A 6,816-nucleotide genomic window follows, 5' to 3' on the forward strand; every position below is an offset into this window, starting at 1 on the left:
TACTGCTACACTAAGGGAGTATATCAAGGACTCATTGAGCAACTGTTCACCAAGGCACCCTTGGGAAAAACCAGGAGTAATGGCCACAAACTCCTGGAAGATCAATTGAGGTTAGCAAAAACTTCTTCACTGTCAAGGTGTCCAGACTGTGGAATAAGCTCACTCCAGAGGTGGTGCAATCACCTACTCTGGAAATCTTCAAGAGACTAGAGAGTCACCTTGCTGGGTTCACCTGAGCCCCAGTTATCTTTCCTGCTTGGTGAAGGGTGCTGGACCCAATGATTTTCCAAGGTCCTTTCCAGCCTTACAATCTATATAATGCAACGCACATTTTCCTCCAGTTAAGAAGAGATTAGATACTAGGGGACTACCACTACAGGCCCCTCTATACCTGTTAGCAAAGGCAAGATGGGATCTAATGTGTGATCCACACAATCATGCCTCTTGCTGTGCCACATGTGAATGGCAGAAGCCATGATGTGAAATTGTGCATTAGATTGGGCCACTGCTGGCTAAGCCCAGCAGGGGTTCAGTTTACCGCTGGGTGACCCTCATCCCTCCAAGTACATCCTTTTCATACATACATAGCTATGCCAACCTGTAAAGGGAGACAACACCTAAATATCAGCAGCTGAGCACCAGTATCTAGCAAGGAGTTTACTTGGTCCATTATTTCCGCTTTAGTACAGTAGAACCACAGAAGAAAAATGAAGCTGGTCACTACTATGAAGCCCAATAATTTGTAATATTTAAAAAAGATAGAGAGAAAAATTAAACAGTAGAATAATCGAAGTACTTTATCTAAAGTAGTCAAAGTTACATACCAGTTTTAAAAAGTTTCAGCTTTAGTCATTTATCAACAGTTTCTAAAAGATGGAGAGAAAAGGTACTAAAAATTTAGACTAAGCAAATCAATGATATTTATCATCGTAATGAGCTTGGATAGCAGAAATATATATCCTGATCTGGAAAAGGAAAGAGAAAATAAAGAGAAAAATATTGAATACAGGACATCCAAGTGCAGACTATTAAGCTATTAGGAAAATAACTCAAAACCTAAAGCCTGCAATTTAAAAGAAAAAAAAAATGTTTCTATAATATAGTCATTTAAATATACACGAATCAAAAGTAGTCAGAAACACAAATGTTATTAGCTTTTAATTAGCAAATATTAGAAATAACAGCAGAAAGAAAATGGCAAGCTATCAAACTTATTCATATACATTATCTAACTTCTGTTTATTCTAAGTCATTAGTTCCAAAGTACTCTGTGCCATAGTGGACAAACCAATGTTAATTGAGTAATAAGAGAAAAAGCACTGCTGTGTATATAGCCAAGGTATTATTTGCAAGGAGGAGAATTCTGTATCGCCAGAATGATAGTATGGTGGCAGCAATAAACTGAAATAAACCTCGGTCCTGGGAACAGCTTTGGGATCATGGCAGCACTCCCCCACATTTAGAGTGCTCTGATTGGCTGTTACTGTCACTCAATCAGAGCACAAATAAAGTGTTACAGACAGACAGACTTAGGCTTTTATAATATTAGAAAGATACTCTCTAATACTTTAATAATAAAGTTGTGCATACTTGAATTACATAAGATGATCATCTTCATTCGAACATACCTTTTGAGACAATGGTAGCATCATAAAGGGACAGTTTTCAAAACTATACATATCCAATTGTACGCTTATTTATTTTTTTTGCTTCTTTGCTTTTCCTGCCTGGGACACTCAAGGTTGCACTGTGGCTGGGCAGGGTGTCCCTAGCTCCCTGATCATGAAAGAAAGTGTGGGAGGGTAGGGGAGAAGTAGGGGGCAAGTAGGGGGACTAGACCCTCTAATCCCCTATGCTTGTTGGCTCTAGGGTGACCACCCATCCCTAATTTGGTAGGACAGTCCTGGAATGGGATTATCACACTCAGATCCCAGGCCGCATAACACCAGGACAGCATTTGTAACAGATTCATGCATTGTGCAGGGATCTGGGTTTTCCTGGCTGGCTCCACTCTAGCATGGCAGGGGTGGTCCTGCTTGCCTGCTTTGTGCTCTTGTGGGTGGTAAAGGGAGTGGATATGTATTGTGCTTCATACTGCTGGGTAGAAGAAGTGAACCTGGGATTCAAATCTATGCTGGGACAGGAGTTTCCTCCTTGCCCTGTTCCAGAGATATTTATGCTGGAGTGAAGCAGTGCACCTTAGGATGCTGGACTGGTGGACAGGTATCACACAATGCATTCCTTACTACACATGGCAATTAAAGCTGGATACCACTGAGCTATAAACTTAGTACATATTTTTGAGGTCTACTTTATAGCTAGTTGGAACTTTTTATGGCATGATAGGTACTTTGCATGTGCAGCTGGTCTCAGTTAATTCTGAAATTAACCAGTTAATTGTGCAATACCTATAACATGTAGAGGGGGCCTAAAATCTACAGAGTACAAAATTAGTGATAAGCTAAATTGTTTTTATATGTTAAAATGTGCATTTAGAGATACTTAAATAAATTCAGGCCCACCTTCTAATTCATGACCAGGTTTCATGTTTTTTTCCAAGAAAAACTAAACTAAGTCCACCAGGGGACAGAGGGACTACTGCCACTGCTGGCCCACTGAGCAACCCTTGCAAAGCCAGCAGGCCAAGGCACTTAAGGTATGTAAGGGAGCCCACCCCTGCCCCAGCCCTAGTGCGAGCTGCAGGCAAGGCAAGGGCCCCCAAGGGGACACTTGCATACCAGTACACCAATGCCAGGAACTTGGGGAATAAACAGGAGGAACTTGTCCTCCTACTCAACACAATTACGATGTCATGGGGATAACGGAGACCTGGTGGGACTCCACCCATGACTGGACCATGGGTATAGACAACTATACCCTGTACAGGAGGGATCGAGTGGACAAAAGGGGTGGCGTTGTAGCTCTCTATGTCAAGGAGAGCTATGCATGCCTACAAGCCAACATCAACACCGAGGGTGGACAACTAGAGACTCTCTGGGTTAAAATCCACAGGGAACACGGCGCAGTGGATACAATGGTGGGAGTCTACTACAGACCTCCCTCCCAGAACCAAGAGATTGACCCAAAGTTTGCCAGGGAATCGGCTGAGGCCGCACGCTCCCTATCCATGGTTGTTATGGGAGACTTCAACTACCCGGACATCTTGTTGGAAGAGTGCTCGGCCAAATCCAAATGGTTGCAAAGGTTCCTCACACGCATGGATGAGCTCTATCTGACTCAAGAAATCTATGAGCCAACAAGAGGCAAAACGCTGCTCGACCTGGTACTGGCAACCCGGGACGACCTAATCAGTGACCTAATGATCAAAGGGAAGCTCGGTGACAGCGACCATGAGCTGATCACCTTCACCATCCGCTGAAAAGCTGTCAAGTCAGTCAGCAGTACAGAGGTCCTCGACTTCAGGGGGGCTGACTTTGACAAGTTCAGGAGACTTGTCGGTGAGGCCCCAAGGGACCATGGCCCCAAGGGGAGGGGAGTCCAGGAAGAGTAGTTGCTCCTCAAGGGAGTGATCCTAGATGTACAAGCTAAGGCTATTCTGTCTTGGAGGAAAGACAGCAAGAGGGCACAGTAGCCCCCTTGGCTCAACAAGGAAATAGCGGCCCTCCCGCGTCTAAAAAGACAGACCTACAAAGGATGGAGGATGGGATTCCTCCAAGGAGGAATATTCTGCACTGGTGTGGACCTGCAGGGAGCAAACCAGGAAAGCCAAGGCTGCGATGGAACTCCAACTGGCTACAAGTATCAAGGACAATAAAAAGTCCTTTTTTAGATATGTGGGGAGCTGAAGGAAAAGCAAGGGCAACATTGGACCCCTGCTAAACCAGAAGGGAGAACTGACAACCAACGCCCAGGAAAAAGCCAACTTACTAAATGGGTACTTTGCATCGGTCCTATAGGACACCCCTGCCCATTACAGCACAGGGACACCTGAGCGAGGGTGGTTCCTTGCCCTCCATCAATGCTGACCTTATGAAGGAACACCTTGAGAGGCTGGACACCTTCAAGTCAGCTGGCCCTGACAATTTACACCCCGGAGTACTCAAGGAACTGGCCTGCATCATAGCTCAGCCCCTGGCACAGATCCTCAAGAGCTCCTGGTGCTCTGGTGAAATGCCCGATGATTGGAAGAAGGCCAATGTAGTGCCTATCTTCAAGAAAGGGAGGAAAGTGGATCCGGCAAACTACAGGCCCATCAGTCTGACTTCTGAAGCGGTCTTCCAGGAGCTTGTGGCCATTACTCCTGGTTTTCCCCAAGAGTACCCTGGTGAATAGTTGTTTGCTGAGCCCTTTAAGTATTCCCCTGATGTAGCAATATTCTGCTACTGAGTCCTCTCTCAGCCTTCTCTTTTTTTAGGCTGAAGAGGTCCAAGTCCTTCAGTCTCTCGTCATATGGCTTGTCTTGCAAGTCCCTGATCATATGCGGCACCCAGAACTGGATACACTACTCCAGCTGTGGTTTCACCAGTGCAGAGTACAGTGGGAGTATCACTTCCTTAGTTTTGCATGAGATGCAACAGGCAATGCATACCAGCGTGTTGTTTGCCCTGTTGGCTACAGCATCGCACTGCCAGCTCATGTTCAGGTGATGGTTGATCACTAGTCCTAGGTCCCTTTCGGCAATGGTGCAAGTCAAATTGTTGTTACCAAGCCTGTATGTATGTTGGGGATGGTTTGCCCCCAGATGGAGCACCTTACACTTCTGAATGTTGACCTGGTCAACCCAACTCTCCAGCCTGTCATGGTCTGCCTGTATCTGCAAACTATCTTCTGGCATGACTACGCTCCCCCATAACTTGATGCCATCTGCAAAATTGGCCAGCAAGCTTTTCACCCCCACACTGAAATCATTGATGAAGATGTTGAAAAGCACTGGTTCAAGCATAGAAAGCATGGCAGTTGATGATTATTTTAGAACTGCAATTAATACTCAGTGTGTGTGTGGAACCTAAACAAATTAACCCTGAAATGTGAAAATCTGAAAGTTGACAGAAGAATTTTAAGAACTATCTTCAAACTGGCCTTTCTCTCTTATTGGAACAGAAAATCAGTACTAGTCTTCCCAGCAGGAAGACTACCACTACCTGGGCAATTTCCATTAACTCATTGACCCATCTTAATTTCAGTAGAATCAGAGCTCTAAGGAGATATTGATTCTATTGGCTACTACCACTGAAACACTGGCAACAAATATGCTGTTCTTTACTAACCCAGCAAAATAATATAATCCTTTAATGATAAATATTGGATACAGTAGGATAGTAATGAGAATCTTCAAGGATAACATCATCATCAGAAGAAACACTACAACAAATCAATTCACTCTCTCATTCATAGGAGAGGTCAATGTTCCCTCTAAGGTGTAGCGATCTGTGAGCATGCTGCTTTGGTCCGTTCCCGAATTGATTTCAAAGTTCTTCACAGTGTGTTTCTCTGAATAACCCCCCCCGAAAAGAACAGGAATAAAGTTGGAAATCCCATCACATGCATCTCTCACCAATACACACACAAGTCAAATGACAAACCAACCCAAATGGTGGCTGTTAAAGAGCAGATTCGGTCAAATATTCTGATGTTGCAAAAGTTTGCATTTCTTTCATAAATGAAAGTTTGGGCAGGTAGGCCTCGGGGGAATGACACAATTTCAATATAGGAAAAACACCTGCAAACTCCCAACATGCCAGAAACATGGGATCTTTATCGCTCACTCAGCTTGGCACCACTAACCATGCACAAAGCAGCTCCCCTTCCTGATTGCCACCAGTGCCTCATGTGGGAGGAGAATCAGGTTTCACTCGATTTATCCCTTCTCTTCTGAGATCACGTCAGAGCATCTGACCTGCAAGCCCGGAATTCAAACGGTCTCACCCCATCAGCTCAGCATCCCACCAGCATCCCTGCCTCCTTGCTTCAGCCCAGTGCATTGTGTGACATTTGCAAGGGGGGTTCTTCCCCATCTGCATTCAGGACTCCCCGGCCCAAGCCCCCGTCCTCACCTTGGGGAGCGAGGAGGCACATGGCATCAGGCTGGGGAGTGGAGCAGTTCCCCGGAGCCAGTGGAACTGGCTCTGCCCCTGTCCCTGCCCAAACCCCAGCCCCACCTCATCTCAGGGAGGAACTGCTGCCTGACCCACACAAGAAGCGAGCTTACCACCAGCAAGTGTCCTGTGCCAGCCCCAGTGCCTCCGCCGCACTCTGAACCCAAAGTTTATAGGAAGCCACATCCCAGCTCTTCTCTGGGTGTGCAGCATTAAAGAGTTCCTGCACGGTAAGATTTTTTATTGTGTGGGGCTGTGCACGCGCACAGCTTAGGGGGAACCTTGGTAGAGGTTAATCTACTAGATTTACATCCCCCTCTTACAGAAGCCATAGGCAACACAAACACCATGCAAATCCCTAGGTTTAACTTTGAAGAAAACCGCACAGGATTTCTTGGTGGCTAATATGTACTAGAAGTGTACAAAATGGGCCGTATTCAATCTGGATTTGGATTCAACCCGAATTGGGGACAATACTTTGATTTGTTGATTCAGATCACTGTCCCCAATTCGATTTGGCCAAATCCAGATCTAAAGATTCAATGTTGATTAGGCCAATCAGCAATTCAGCCATAGAAACAGCTTTAGATGTTTTTTATATATACCTTGAGGTACCAGGTGTGGCTCGTGAACGCTGCGAGATTGGGGTGGATGGAGTGTCCCACAGGAGTGTGTGTGTGTGTGTGTGTGTGTGTGTGTGTGTGTGTGTGTGTGGGGGGGGTCCCTCCACAAAATCAGCAGCAACCCCAGAAGGGGACGG

This window comes from Alligator sinensis, unplaced genomic scaffold (assembly GCF_000455745.1).
Source record: "Alligator sinensis unplaced genomic scaffold, ASM45574v1 scaffold1122_1, whole genome shotgun sequence".
NCBI lineage: Eukaryota > Metazoa > Chordata > Crocodylia > Alligatoridae > Alligator > Alligator sinensis.